General features: G+C 44.9%; 1 protein-coding gene and 1 long non-coding RNA gene across 2 annotated transcripts in view; one reads left to right on the forward strand and one right to left on the reverse strand.

The window, feature by feature from the left end:
- Positions 1–16,332, reverse strand: part of MYO3B (myosin IIIB) — a 297,619-nt gene that overhangs the window by 274,068 nt on the left and 7,219 nt on the right. The window lies entirely within an intron of this gene.
- LOC308582320 overlaps positions 1–16,332 on the forward strand; it is a 211,644-nt gene that overhangs the window by 22,653 nt on the left and 172,659 nt on the right. The gene's annotated exons all lie outside the window — the stretch shown is intronic.

The following is a 16,332-nucleotide window of genomic DNA, read 5'->3' on the forward strand; positions in this document are numbered from 1 at the left end:
ATCAGCTTCACTGGACTGGTCGTATGGTGCGGATGCCTGATTATCGTCTTCCAAAGCAACTACTCTATTCCGAACTTTCAAATGGTAAGTGTAATGCTGGTGGTCAACAAAAGAGGTTCAAAGACTCTCAAGGCAATTCTAAAAAAATGTAGTATAAACACCGACAACTGGGAAACACTGGCTTGCGAGCGCTCCAGTTGGAGAACAGCCTTTACCAAAGGTGTCATAGACTTTGAAGGCGTTTGAACTCAGGGCAAAAGGGAGAAATGTGCTAAGAGGAAGGCACGCTTGGCAAACCCTCACCGTGATCATCTCCCTCCCAGAAACCTATGTCCCCACTGTGGAAGGACGTGTGGATCCGGAATTGGCCTCCACAGCCACTTACGAACTCACTTTTAAAACCGTGTTCATGGAAGACAATCTTACTCGGCTATGAGTGATTGCCAAAGAGGAGGAGGAGGTTAGGGTGCTGGACTAGGACGTGAGAGACCAGGGTCCACTTCCCAGCTCAGTTGTGAAGCTCACTGGGTGACCTTCGGCGAGCCTCTCACTCTCATAGAATCATAGAAATGGAAGGAACACCCAATGGTCATATATCCAACCCCCTGCAATGCAGGAATCTCAACCTAACCTACCTCACAGGGTTATTGCCAAGGATAAAATGAAGAGAAGCTCAGGTGGTACCTAACACCAATAAAACTAGCGCTAATATGCCCAGGAACCTCACCAAAATGCTGGAGAGGGTGCACCTCCACAGGCACATACCTCCACATGTGGTGGGAGTGCCCCCAAATCCAACTATTCTGGACAACAGCCATACGAGAAATATGTAAAATAACTAAGCAAGTATTAGAAAACACCCCAGAATTGGCCCTACTAACACAATAATGCCCATTTACACCACAAAGAACTCATAACCCACCTACTTTCAGCAGCTAGAAACACCATAACCAGACACTGGAGATACCTGTCAGGAGTAAGCATGGTCCAATGGTACCAAATAGTATGGGAAACAGCCTTACTAGAAAAATTAACCAATAAACTGAAACTGACGCGGGGACAAATAGAAGAAGACACCTTCACCCCGGTATGGCTCTTCTTTATCACATACACAGCCCAACAAGACAATGACAAAAATCCACCAACAGCATACAAATCAATATGGCTAACCTGATCCAAAACACCCACCCACCCCACGCACACATGAAAACAAAGACCACCACAGCCAACCCCAAATGAACAGCCACACCCTAGGCCAACCCCAACCTCTCTCACCACCAAAGGAACACAAGTGAACAGCAGAGAACCTGCACAAGCAACACTGACACCAAACCCTACATATAGTAAGTAAAATAGAAACATCGCCACCCGACCCCAACCCCACCCGTCTTTCCCCCTCCACCTCTTTCCCCCTTTTCTTCCTAATGTCTCAACAAATGAAATTGATTTGTAAAAATGTTGCATGAGGAAAAAAACGTGAGAGAGAGACATTGCCCATTTTTGTAAAACAACAAAATCTTTAATAAAAATACATTTTTTTAAAAAATGAAGAGATGCATGCGCACCATCTTGATCTCCTTGGGGTATAAATGTGATGAATTAATAAAATAATAAATAAATGCTCAGGACAATGATGTTGTCCTGAACCCCTGGCCTACCTGGCGGAAAGTCGCTAAGTTGGATCCCCAGTCCAGGTTTGAGGTACATATCTAAAGTCCAGTCCCACAGAGATCCTGGAGCCCCCAAGCTGAGGCCCATCAACATGGGCATTTGAGCAGACACAGTCCCTCAGCTCTGCTTCCCTGTTGCGCTTTGCATGCTGATTGCAGCATCTGGGCCTGATGAGGCAGGTGACCCTCACCTGTTCCAAGCCACCTCCCAGAGCTAGAGCCCCACCTGGCCAGCTAGGGGGCTGGGCTGTGGGCCCTTGCCTGCCTCAGCCTCCTAGAGCACCCTGCCTGCTTCTCCCTACACCTCAGAGCCCACCATGTTCATGGAAGAAGAGGAGTTTGGATTTGATATCCCGCTTTATCATTACCTGAAGGAGTCTCAAAGCGGCTAACATTCTCCTTTTCCCTTCCTCCCCCACAACAAACACTCTGTGGGGTGAGTGGGGCTGAGAGATTTCAGAGAAGTGTGACTGGCCCAAGGTCACCCAGCAGCTGCACGTGGAGGAGCGGAGACGCGAACCCGGTTCACCAGATTACGAGTCTATCGCTCTTAACCACTACACCACACTGGCCCCTGGAGACAGGGGACCCTCTGGCTCCTGCTGCTCTGGGTCCTGTGTACTGAACTCCCATCCCCTATCATCCTCCATCAATCTGTGAGTACGTCCTACACCAACTTCTACTTCCCCATCCCCTGCTTGCCCCAGTGTGTCCCAGTCCCGGTGACACCCCTGACTGGGATCCTCTTCCTCCTTTTTCTTCTCCCCGTTATCCTGCCAGTTCGTGACAGATGTCTTTCTACAATTCACGAGAAATAAAGCAATTGACACAAAATTGAAAAGAACAGCTCGTAACTCTATACACAAATTAGAGGAGAGAGGGCAGCATTTTATTAGCCTTGAGTGGGTGGATAGAACTAACTTTCCCCTCGTTTTTCTGTCAGAAAAAAAGTCTCCACGATGCATAAACATAAAGGGGGTTCTTTCGTTTGGAGCCAGAAACGCTTTGCCCTTCCAGCATAATAGTCGGCAAAAGAACCCGCCAACATCACAATATTCCACTGCTTTTTTCTTTTTGCACACATGAGAGTGTGCACTTGCACGGTTCTAGAATAAATACGCTGGCTGTTTTGTCACAGATTACTAGACTTCTGCGCCTGATGATTTTTCAGGCTCGGTTTGGATATTTTCACCCTCGATGTATCAAACGGCGCAAAGGTAATTTTCTGCCATGAATTATTCATATTCTGTGCTTTTGTGACATTTGATATATTCTAAAATATTTAGAGAGCCATTTAATTCACTAATGATAAGGGAACTGATTCTAAAAAATTATAAGCTCCCTCAGAGGCCTGAATAAATAGCTGGGACTAAGGCCTGCTTCTTTGCCTCCTTTTGTTGTTGTTTGAGCAATAAGCTCAAAATGATAGGGATTCCGTTCTGATATCAACCGTGGGATTCAGAATAGGTAAAAGCTTTGCCCCGAAATGATCATCATTTCTTCCCTCACGAAGTCTGTTCAGATGACAAGACAGTATCTGTAAACGTTTGTGCTAACGGTGAAACTGTTATGTTACTGCTTTACATGTTTTTAGAAGCTCCTTAATGTTTATTAGCTTTTTTTTTAAAAAAAAATCTTTTGTATTGCATTAGCACTATGGCTTTTGCCACCCTGATCTATCTGGGGAAGAAGAATGAGGTGGAAATTGAAGGAAAGGAATGTATCAACAAAGGACTGTATGAAAAGATTGCCTGCCATCACTGCAGATTATTAAAAATGAGTCCTGTGCTGAATATTGCTTCACCTTTTGTGGTTGGATTTACAGCAGGAGTTCCAAAATAGCTTGCCACAGGGACCAACAAAAGGAAAAGGATTTTTTTGTCCTTGTTTCGGATCCACTCATCAATTTCAACCATTGACCTGAATGTGGGACTCCTTAAATGTTACAAGAGGAACACTGCTGCATCAGACCTCAACCCCATCTAGTCCAGCATTCTGTTCTCGTGATGGCCAACCAGCTGATCACAGGACGCCCACCAATAAGACAACTGCACAACGGCGCTCCTCTACTTGCATTCCACAGCAGCTGGTACTCAGAGGCACATTACCTCTGACATGGGAGGTAAAGGTAAAGGGACCCCTGACCATTAGGTCCAGTCGTGGCCGACTCTGGGGTTGCGACGCTCATCTCGCATTATTGGCTGAGGGAGCTGGTGTACAGCTTCCAGGTCATGTGGCCAGCATGACTAAGCCGCTTCTGGCGAACCAGAGCAGCGCATGGAAACGCCGTTTACGTTCCCGCCGGAGCGGTACCTATTTATCTACTTGCACTTTGACGTGCTTTCGAACTGCTAGGTTGGCAGGAGCAGGGACCAAGCAACGGGAACTCACCCTGTCGTGGGGATTCGAACTGCCGACCTTCTGATCAGCAAGTCCTAGGCTATGTGGTTTAATCCACAGCGCCACCCGTGTCCTGACATGGGAGGTACAGACCCTCCAAGTGTCCCTATTTTCCAGGGACGGTCTCAGATTTACAGGAGCTGCTCCGGTTTCTGATTTGATCCTCGAATGTTCTGCTTTCTCTTAGGACGTCCCTGTTTTCATCGGAGAAATTTTGGAGGGTATGGAGTTATGGGACCCCTGAGCCCAGGAGAGAAGTAACTATAGAACCTTTAGAAGGACCGCATCTTTCCATGTTAATCTACGTGGACCCTGAGATCATCTTCAGAGGCCCTCCTTCGCGTGCCTCCTCCTTGAGAGGTCCAGAGGGTGACAACATGAGAACGGGGCCTTCTCTGCAGTGGCTCCCTGTCTGTGGAATGCTCTCTCCAAGGAAGTTTGCCTGGCGCCTTCATTATACAGCTTTAGGCGCCAGGCAAAAATGTTCCTTTTTAACTAGGACTTTGGTTGACCTGACTAACATTTAAAATGTGGCGTTTTTTTGGGGGGGGTGTTATTGGCTTACTTATTTTTATTTTATATATTGTATCATTTCTGTGAACCGCCCTGAATCCTCCAGGTATAAGGCGGTATATAAATTCAATATAATAAAATGACTATGAAAAGCAGTAGAAGTATGAGATGATCAGAACCCTCTGAATTTGAAGCATGAGAACTCCTATTAAAAATTTATAATTTGGCCGAATATTCAGACTATTTTTTTTTAAAGAGCCAGTGTAGTGTAGTGGTTAAGAGCGGTAGTCTCACAATCTGGGGAACCGGGTTCGCGTCTCCGCTCCTCCACATGCAGCTGCTGGGTGACCTTGGGCCAGTCACACTTCTCTGAAGTCTCTCTGCCTCACTCACCTCACAGAGTGTTTGTTGTGGGGGAGGAAGGGAAAGGAGAATGTTAGCCGCTTTGAGACTCCTGAAGGGGAGTGAAAGGCGGGGTATCAAATCCAAACTCTTCTTCTTCTTCTTTAAAGATATTTATTAAAGTTTTTTAAAATATAACAATGAAAATGAAAAATAAAAAGAAACAAAATACAAAATACAACATAAAAACAGTTAAAAAACAAATAATTTTCCATAACATATCTTCCTTACACTTATTTCCCCAGACCTCCTCATACCTCCCTTCTTTGTATTCCACTTCAATTTGTTAGTTCAGCAAATCCTTACCATTAAGCTTTTACCCATTTGTAAACCTTTTCTTTCGTATCTCCTAAAGCATTACAGCTGGAACCCCCTTAGTTTCTATCCAACATCCTTCTAGCATTCATTAATTTTACAATATTTCTGTAAATAGTCTTTAAATTTCTTCCAGTCTTCTTTCACCATCTCTTCTCCCTGGTCTCGGATTCTGCCAGTCATTTCTGCCAATTCCATGTAGTCGATCACCTTCATCTGCCATTCTTGAATATTCGGACTATTTGTTATGTATATGTATAATTTGGAATATTTAATGTGATTTGATTGGATTGTTAAAGTAGAAAACTTAATAAAAATGATTTTTTTTAAAAAAATCAATATAATATTAATAATAATAAAGACATCTGAAGGCAGGAAATGGTTTTTTTTTAATGTTTAACTTTTTGTTATGTTTTTATGTATGTTGCAAGCTGCCCAGAGTGGCTAGGACAACCCAGTCAAATAGGCACGGTATTATTATTATTATTATTATTATTATTATTATTATTACTGACATCCCTATTTTGATCAGAGACATTTTGGAGGATTCAGAAGTATAATCCCGATGACTTGTTGCTGTTAATTGTCTTATCCTCCATTTATTTGTATTTGCTTGAGTTGGCGAGCATCAGGTAGTCTATCTTTAAGGCTTCTGTGATTTCCTGGCGACTGTCACTCCTCTGCGGTGGTACCTCAGGTTACATATGCTTCAAGTTACATACGCTTCAGGTTACAGACTCCGCTAACCCAGAAATAGTGCTTCAGGTTAAGAACTTTGCTTCAGGATGAGAACAGAAATTGTGCTCCGGCGGCGTGGCAGCAGCAGCAGGTGTTTCAGATGTGCTGTACCTTTGGCCCTCCAGACATTGCTGAACTACAATTCCCACAATCCCTTGCATTGGCCGTGGTAGCTGAGGCCAACAAGAGTTGTATTTCAACAACATCTGGAGGACCAAAGGTTCCCACGCCTGAGCTACTTCCTACAACACTAGGCCTCTCCCCCCTGCCCCCGGCATTCTGTGCCCACCAAACCCACTAAATGCCAAGTGCAATTTTGAAATACAGTGTTACCTCGGGTTAAGTACTTAATTTGTTCCACAGGTCTGTTAACCTGAAACTGTTCTTAACCTGAAGCACCACGTTAGCTAATAGGGCCTCCCGCTGCCGCCGCAACACCAGCGTGCTATTTCTGTTCTCATCCTGAAGCAAAGTTCTTAACCCTAGGTACTATTTCTGGGTTAGCGGAGTCTGTCACCTGAAGCATCTGTAACCCGAGGTACCACTGTACTTAAAAGCCAGTGCCCATGCAGTTTCGGTGCATCAAATCAACAGGACTCAGGATAGAACACTGCAGACAGAAGCCGGCTTGATTTTCAATGGACAAAGGGTCACCTGGGTAAGGAACCTGTACCGATTGCAGCAGTGTGTCTTCCCATTTACTCTCGCCTATACAGGAAAGATGGAGGGCACAAGGAGATGGGGACGACAGAGGACGAGATGGTTGGACAGTGTTCTCGAAGCTACCAGCATGAGTTTGACCAAACTGCGGGAAGCTGTGGAAGACAGGAGTGCCTGGCGTGCTTTGGTCCATTGGGTCACGAAGAGTCGGACAGGACTAAACGACTAAACAACAACAACAATAATACAGACAAGCAACTGCCTTCACCCCTGTGAGAGGAAATGGGAAGCGTTACACTACACTATTATGGCGAAAGGCATTTTTTTTTCTTTCCAACACGGTGACACACGACACATGCCCCCTACTCACTCTCTTCCCGTTCCCTACACACACGTCCCATAATGGCAGACAAAATATTGCCGGGGCTCATATACCATATTTTTCCATGTATAAGACACCCCCTATTTTGGGGGACTCCAAATTAAGAAAATACCCCTCAGCACTACCCATGTATACAACAAGCCCCAATTTTAAACCTAATTTTTTAGTAAAAAAACCTAAACCCCTAGTCTTATAAACGGAAAAATACGGTAATTGTCATGCACTCAATGCAAAGCAAAGGCAGACGTCGTACCCTCCTCTGACATTTCTCTGATTAAAATAGGGATGTCCAATTCCATCATCATCATCTTCCTCTTCATCCTTTTATTATTTATACCCCGCCCATCTGACTGGGTTGCCCCAGCCACTCTGGGCAGCTTCCAACATATATAATAAAACATTTAAAAACTTCCCTAGACAGGGCTGCCTTCAGATGTCTTCTAAAGGTTGTATAGTTATTTATCTCTTTGGCTTGGGGGATCCCATAACTCCATACCCTTCAACATTTCCCTGAGGAAAATAGGGAAAGCGGGACATTCCGGGATCAAACCAGAAAAACCTGGGTGGCTTCTGTAAATCCGAGGCTGTCCCTGAAAAATAAGGACACTTAGAGGTTCTGCTCTTTCAAATTTTGTGGCGTGAAGCCAATATATGGAGCCCCTCGCCTTCAGTTTCCTACATCATAGTTGTGACACCCTGTGGTAGCCTTAAGGCTCGGCGCCTGGTGCCCGGTGTGTGTGTGTGTGAACAGCCACGCTGCCCTAAACCCACCTCTGTGCAGAGAGATCACTTTGGCCAGCACTTCCAACACTTTTGCCTAATAAACATCACCTTCTAGTAATAAGTTCACCCAATTGCACATGAACGTTCCAGCCTGGAAATTAAAATCAAGGAACCCATCAACCTACCTTCCAGTCGAGCTCTCCTTGACATTACATAGGTCTCTTCTGCAGTCACAGGGGAATCCCCTGTGCCTTATGCTCTGGTGTTTGAAAAGAATTGAGATGTCTACCAGATGCAAGCTCATAAGAAGCGCACCTGAAACGTAACAGGATATTGGCCTGGCTGATAAAATATTCATGCTGATTGTCGTCAATCAATTGCTGGTGTTTTTAGCGTTGGCTGTAAGCTTCCCTGGATGCACTGTGCGCAGTACATTTTGTTTGTAGTGTTTGGAAATGAGCTGGCCATGAATCTTCATATTCATAAAACTTGAGCTGCACCTCCCAAAGGTGCTCAATCAGATTTTTAAAATACAGTGGTACCTCGGGTTAAGTACTTAATTCGTTCCGGAGGTCCGTACTTAACCTGAAACTGTTCTTAACCTGAAGCATCACTTTAGCTAATGGGGCCTCCTGATGCTGCTGCGCCGCCGGAGCACAATTTCTGTTCTTATCCTGAAGCAAAGGTCTTCACCTGAAGCAATATTTCTGGGTTATCGGAGTCTGTAACCTGAAGCGTATGTAACCCGAGGTAGCACTGCATTAAGTAAAGACAATGGGTGAAATCACTAGAGTCAGTCTGCCAGTGTAACAGTGTAACAGAAACCACCTACAAGGGCACACCAATAATCTTCTTTTGAGGATAGGGAAAACCCCAGAGAAGATTTGGGGGGCATGAGACTACAGGAGTGAGAAGTGGAGGGGGGTATCCTATTATGCTTTTGTGTGTGTGTGTGTGTGTGTGTGTGTGTGTGTGTGTATCTACCTACCATATTTACACATGTATAATGCACCATCAAATCTAACGCACACCTCAATTTTCAAAACCTTGAAACCAAACAACTATTTGCTGGCACCATCAAATCTAATGCACACTCTAATTTTTGCGACGTAATTTGGCCAAAGAAAGGTGTGCATTACACTCGTAAATACGGTATATCTATATCTCATTTAAAACTGAACAACAGCAAAAACCAACAAAGTGAGCAGTAATCGTCATTGCCAGTAAAACCATCAGCGGCAATATTCAGGCTGCAAACTGCAAGTGATTATACAATGAATTCGAGAGCTTCTCTTCAAAAGTGCTGTCTTTCTCTGGTACCTAAAGAGCCACAGGGATGAAGCAAGATTAGCTTCCCCCACAGGAAGGGAGTTCTGCGAATTTGGTGCCACCGTGGAAAAGGCCATGCTCCCCAGTGAGCACTGAGCATACGCTGACGAGCTTCAGGGAGGATCTTAATATGCACGTGGTGTTTCCTTTTCGGCCAAGGATTCTTGTTCATATTAACTTTGACTTGGATAAATCATTGATATATGTGTGCAAACGTTCATATATTCTTAAATTCTATCCCTGCGGTTTGGGGACTAACTGATGGACGACAAAAATGCATTCTGTGAACCCTTGTGGCGGGCAAGAGATTTACGCTGAAAGGCTAGAAGGGTAAAAACCAAGCAGACCAACAGCCACCACCCACTATGCTGTAGTATGGAGATTTCATTGCCCTTTCTATGTTAGAACACATGGCTTATAACCATCAACCTCATTTATATACGTATTTTGACATATGAACTGACTATATGAAATCTATATGTTTAAACAGAAATTGATGGAATATTTTTTATGGTTAATGTCAGCTGGCAAAGTTTTAATTTTTTAAAAAAATTGCAAATAATTTTGAACTAAACAAGAAAATGAGAACAATGTGAACTTAATTCCTCTCCCCCCGTTCCTTTTAAACCGAAATTACAAAAGGAGGGGGTGAGGAAATCCATAATTAACTCTGTTTTATCAGCTGCAGTCCCCTGGACTAATCTTGCACAAAGGCCAAGAGAAAGTTCAGAAGAAAGGCTACAGTTTTTAATGCAAATCCGAGTTTAAAAATAAATAACACTAAGGCAAGAGGTGATCTTAATGAGTAAGACTGTTCCAGGATAATGACGAGAGATGGGAAAGGAGCCGCTATTATTCAGTAATGTTCCCGACAGTGTTTTGCTCAGCTGCAAAAGTCCAGTCAAAGAGCCTGGGACATCCGCCAGCCGATCACCGAGTGCAATCTCAATCTGTTAAAATCCATGGGAGCTTTGATATTTTTAATGTGATGTAGCACATGTACACTGAGGGAGACAGGAGCTGATGAGCAGGGACAAAAGTCAATTCAGTTGGTTTCTTTATTTGTAAGGTCATAATCAGACAGGCCTGTCGAGGAATGAGGAGATAAACATTGCACAAATTCTTCAGCCTTCCCTTTGCTTTGTACCGTGTTATGTCTCGGACGAACGGAACAGCCACTGAGCAGTCTCAAAGCTTATATACACATCTATATTAAGGCAAGCGCTCGTTGGACCCTTGCTGCTCTGTTATATGGCGTTGATTGCTGGTTCATTTCGCAGCTGCTTCTGCAGCTGGAACTCTTCTTCTGCCAGTATCTTGGCTTTCGCAAAATTTCCTTTTGCGATGCTCCTGCTGTCTTGCAGGCATGGTGCTGATTGCTGGTGCTCGCTTGCAGGAGATTCCCAATCTCACTGGAGCTAAGATAAGGCGGAACAGCCTCCCTCCTGGCTCGCCTTGCTTGCAGTCAGAACAAATCCCCGCAGCTCAGGTCCCTCCGGCGCAGCCTGCCAATCTTTGCTCTCAAAGCGGGGAGTGTATTTTCCCCCCTTGTGCTAAAAATGCAGACTTTGGCATTCAGAAGAAACTTTGTTTCAATATCCTTCCCCTTCCAAATAAATAAATATAAAGGAACACTCAGCCACATTTGATGGAACTGCATCTCTGTTGTGCCATGCAGTCAGAAGACGTGGAATTAAAAGAATAAATGAAAACCCCTAGAAAGCTCGTCAACAATCCAATTATCCAAATGTTTATTTTGTTAAATCTCCTAAGTATTCTACTCATTATGTGCCATGGCTGTGGCGTACCTCTACAAAAAATAGCGCTTGTATTTATGAGTTCTGCTCATCAAGATTTTTCAGCCGTCTTAAAGGCAATTTTGAAATTTAATTCTAGGAGACAGGAGTCTCCCATCACTAGGCTCACCCGCCTCTAGCAGATCCTGAAAATACGTCAGGGGATAAACTGAGCAGATTGCAATTGCTACAAATTTTGCAAATGTCATTTGAATCATTTTACCTCCCAGCATGAGACTGAAGCCATTTCATAAAGAACCCAGATTACCTTTTAAAATATCAGTCAGCTAAACGGTATAGTTAACAACAACAACAAAATTATGTCTCTATAATAAGTATTACATTCAACAGCTCTGATTAAAAGTAATGTGGTTTTATAGACCTTTTTTATCACTTAAGACATCTACTTCATCTACTTTATCTCCTGTAATTGACCCCTTTTCTTGTCCTGCAACATAGCCATTAGGACAATACTCAGAGTGCTGCAGTACCTGACACACCAAGTGAAGTTTATGTTAGCTTTGTCTCTTTGAAAGAAAATGACTTGGAGGAGGTGTCTGACAGTTCTTTACTTCTCTGATTCCACAGCTCAGACGGCGCAAAGGTGTCAACTTCCCTCATGCAATTATGGCTAGAGAGCCCAAGCACAGGTTGAAAAGATATGCTTTGTTTAAGAATAAAATGTAAAAGGTAAAGGACCCTTGAATGGTTAAGTCCAGTCAAAGGCAACTATGGGGTTGCAGCACCCATCTCGCTTTCAGGCCGAGGGAGCTGGCGTTTGTCCACAGACAGCTTTTTGGGTCATGTGGCCAGCATGATTAAACCGCTTCTGGTGCACAGAGGACTGTGACAAGTTCCAGAGCACACGGAAACGCCGTTTACCTTCCCGCTGCAGTGGTACCTATTTATCTACTTGCACTGGCGTGCTTTCGAACTGCTAGGTTGGCAGGAGCTGGGACCGAGCAACGGAAGCTCACCCTGTCGCGGGGATTCGAACGGCCAACCTTCTGATCAGCAAGCCCAAGAGGCTCGGTGGTTTAGACCACAGCGCCACCCACGTCTTAAGAAGAATAAAATGTAATCAGTCAATAACCACTCAGCTGTTTAGATTGGCTCTTTCCTTGGGGGAGGGGGTAACTCAAGGGCGATAGCTACTAACAACGCAACAAAACTACTACCCTAACACTGTTTCCTCTTGCCAACAAAATTCAGGAGTTGTGTGACGAGGAGTCAGCAGGCCATAGAGCTGCATCCTGCAAGACCATCCCATTAGTGCAAAGACTTATGTCTATGTAATGGGATATCTTGTGAGAGAACTAATGGCAATGAAAAGACTGAAGAAACACAGACCCTGGTCCTTGTGATATAGACAAATGAGGCTGAGGAACTGGGGGTCCCTGGCAGGCAGGAAAGGGGAAGCTATGGTTCTCCCAGATGTTGCTAGACTAAATCTTCCATCATTCCTGACCATTAGCTGTGCTGCCTGAGGCTGATTGGAGTTGGGGGACGCCAGGTTCCCCACCATCTCTTTAAATAGCATAGGTCCTTCCCCTCTTCTCAAAATAAATGGTTGTCTTTTACATTTGGGGTCACTTATCATTTGCATTGCTTTCATATATCACAGCAACACATTTGTATCATATACTTTTGGTAGACCCTCACAGTTTGCTAGTATATATGGTCTTTTTCTTTTCTTTTCAGAAGAGTAGGATGAAGAAGTCATTGTTGTTGTTTAGTCGTGTCTGACTCTTCGTGACCCCACAGACCAGAGCACGCCAGACACTCCTGTCTTCCACTGCCTCCCGCAGTTTGGTCAAACTCATGCTGGTAGCTTCGAGAACACTGTCCAACCATCTCGTCCTCTGTTGTCCCCTTCTCCTTGTGCCCTCCATCTTTCCCAACATCAGGGTCTTTTCCAGGGAGTCTTCTCTTCTCATGAGGTGGCCAAAGTATTGGAGCCTCAGCTTCAGGATCTGTCCTTCCAGTGAGCACTCAGGACTGATTTCCTTCAGAATGGAGAGGTTTGATCTTCTTGCAGTCCATGGGACTCTCAAGAGTCTCCTCCAGCACCATAATTCAAAAGCATCAATTCTTCGGCGATCAGTCTTCTTTATGGTCCAGCTCTCACTTCCATACATCACTACTGGGAAAACCATAGCTTTAATTATATGGACCTTTGTCAGCAAGGTGATGGTTTTCCCAGTAGTGATGTATGCATAGCATCATAAAATTGTAGCATTGCGTCCCTCCCTGAGGGTCATCTAATCCAACCCATTGTGCAATACAGGAATTGAACGCTTACCCCTTCCACCCGGTGGGCAGCTGTTGCAGATCCTCGCTCAGTCGCCATTCCGGGGGAAGTAAAAAAAATCAAACAAACAGAATGCACATGGCTAGGCAGCCATTGAAGGAATTCCGCTTGGCTGCCTGAGCAGGTGACTCAAGTTCCTGCCAGCTGCTGCATTTCAAATTGGCCAATGAGTGAGCTTCTCAGGGAGTGTGCCTTGCTGGCTGAAAGGGCATTGGCTGCACACATGCCTGGGCAGCCAATGGGGCATAAAAGCTGGCCGCACCTTCCTATTTCAGCGTATCGAGTCTAACCCAGTGCATTGTGGGAATATGTGGCTGTTCCATACAGGGATCGAACTAGCAACCTTGGCGTTGTGCTTCGAGCCCCAAAACCCATCCCAAATGGAAATACAGACACAGTGGAGACAGAATTTAGTTTAAATGTTAATGGACAAATTTTGGCCACAACTTAAAATACACAAATGTGACTGGTATTGGCTTAGGCATTGGTATCAAACTATATCTGGCTCCTGCCCCACCCTGCAGGAAGTCTGGAAGGGTAAACAACCAGCAGGGGGATCTTCATCAGTGTATATTGACTGGTGTTCACCCCTGGGGTTCCCAGGGGTCCTGGCATGGCCCTAGCCCCTCTCCGGCCTTTGGACGAGATTCAGACCCCCAGATTCCTTAAACGGAATACCCCATACATTGGAGGGGCAGGTGATGGCCACACCTCCCCTCCCCACATTCCCCAAACCAATGCCTAACCGCCAAACCTTACAAAGTTGTGACGATTGCTAAGAGGTAGGCAAAAACCAAGTGGCCGCAGCCAATCTGCCACATTGGAAAAAATTCCTACCTGGCCCCCATTCCAAAAACAGGCGACCAACCGAAGTCCAAAGCAAGGCCAAACACGATCTAATTAATGGATGGGTGGGCGGGTGTTTGGCAGCGTGAAGCAAAAAGAGGTCCCTACGTCGTGCTGCCAAATAGATACCCCCAACCCCCAACCTTGCCACGCTGCTGATTGGCTAAAGGCCATTGGCATAACTGTGGCACCACCGGCTTGGAGCGGGGCAAGCCCTGCCCACAAGCCAGTTAGGGAAGAGTTTCAGGGCCAAGCATGACATGGACCCTCTGTTAGGAGGATCCAACTTACCAGCACCGTGCTCTAACCAGCTGAGCTATCCAGGAAGAAAAGATGCCCAACTGCTTCATGTTTCTATGTGCACTTGTCAAAATGGGCATCTGCTGGTCAAGTTTCTTTCTACGGGCATTTCCAATGCATGCAACACACACCGTTTTCAGACTGGAAGCCCCAACATCCATCATGAACTTGTGCACAGCTGATATCCACTTTGATCCCCAAAGAGCGCTTTGTCAAGGACAGAGGCATCTGCTACTTAACAGGACTCAGAACTTTCACACAGATGAACAACTTTGCCTAGCACTATAAAAATGTGCTAGTCTAAACCACATTCTGCCTTGCAAGAATGAAGATCACCTTAGCGCAACAGCCCCAACTGTCGTGTTTTCCGACTGTGTTAATGCGCTGTGGTAGAAACTGATCGAGCTTCCTGCTAATGGACTCCCTCTGCATCTACAACCCCAGGCACATAGATTTGAAAGCAGTGGAAGTAATTCTGATCTAAACAGAATTTACGCAAGTGTGGTGATCCTTAGAGGTCTCCCCTCACTCCCCGCGAAAGTTGATTGCTTGGTCCCCGGAGGGTATGTGCAATGAATGAGTTTGATGTTGAGGTCGGAGGACAGGAGCAAGCGCCGGAGGCTGGATGGGAACACAAGGGTAAGAAGTTGGTTTTTGACCTATGAGTGTTTAGATAGTTATTATAAAGAGAACCCAGAACCCTGAACTCCAGCTGCGACGAAAAAGGAGGGGGGGTTCGCCTCACAAAAAACTTTTGCCATCCATGAAAATCACACGGCGCTTAGTGATTTTTCAAGGGGAATGGGTGCTAAGGGGGGCAAAAATATTTACTCTTTCAAAATAAGAGCGAGGCTTACTGCCCACAGCCTGAACTTGCCACATATCATCGACCACATCGTCAAATCCGATTAGCTGCATAGCACCATTATGAAGCCAATTCAGAATAAGCGCAATAAATATTTCCGTTTCTCTGAATGAGCTTCGTGAGGGCCTCATGCCAGGGCAACACAAAACAGGTTCCATTATCACGGCAGAAGCAGGGGCGGGAAATCAGTTCTGAGGAGAACAGTTCTCAGAAGACCAAATAATTTCTCAGGAGAACAATTCTCACAGAGCCAAACTGGGCATTTCCAGATTTTATTCCATAAAATTTATATAGCGCTTGATTGTAAAACAACAGCGACCCTCAAGTCAATATACAGATATCCTGGTTATTGAGCATTCATCCTGATTTGTTTGTGGGGAGGTTAGATTATGATCACATCCAAACCATACATTTAAAGCACATTTAAAGCATATTGCCCACCCCCCAAATCCTGGGAACTGTACCTTACCCTCGTAGAAATACAGCCCCAGGACCCTAAACAAACTACAGTTTGATTTTTTTTTGGGGGGGGGAGCCATGTCCTTTTAATGTAAGGTTTGAATGTGAACCAACATTTAAAGTGTCTTTCAACCCTTTCCAGTGCATTTCGCTTACTGCAAAAAGTTTGATCTTTTTGTGGGGGAGAAATAGGTTTGTTGCTCAAGATCTCCTAATCAACTTTAGCTGTGCACCCCAAATGTGCTGGTCTGTGACTGAATCCCACCCAAACACAGCAACTGTCTGGAAGTTGCTCTCTCAAAACAAATCCAAGCACATCAGACGCCATCAAAGAGAATGGAAAGAGAGAGATTGGGGACGTAAGGAAGAGGTTACTTACTGCACACAAAAAGATGAGTCAGAGAACTCAGCCGGGTAAGCTATTACTTCTAACTCTGCAGAATACAAGCTATGTGTCCTTTTGTTCCCTGCTCCCCTTATAGCTTTTCTTATTATGGAGCACTCTTTCAGCTCAATCAAATGTATGTGTGTTTACACAGAAGTAAACCCCACTTTGAATTATGGTGCTGGAGGAGACTCTTGAGAGTCCCATGGACTGCAAGAAGATCAAACCTCTCCATTCT

The sequence above is a fragment of the Podarcis bocagei genome (assembly GCF_964188305.1).
Source record: "Podarcis bocagei genome assembly, chromosome: 1".
NCBI classification, from domain to species: domain Eukaryota; kingdom Metazoa; phylum Chordata; class Lepidosauria; order Squamata; family Lacertidae; genus Podarcis; species Podarcis bocagei.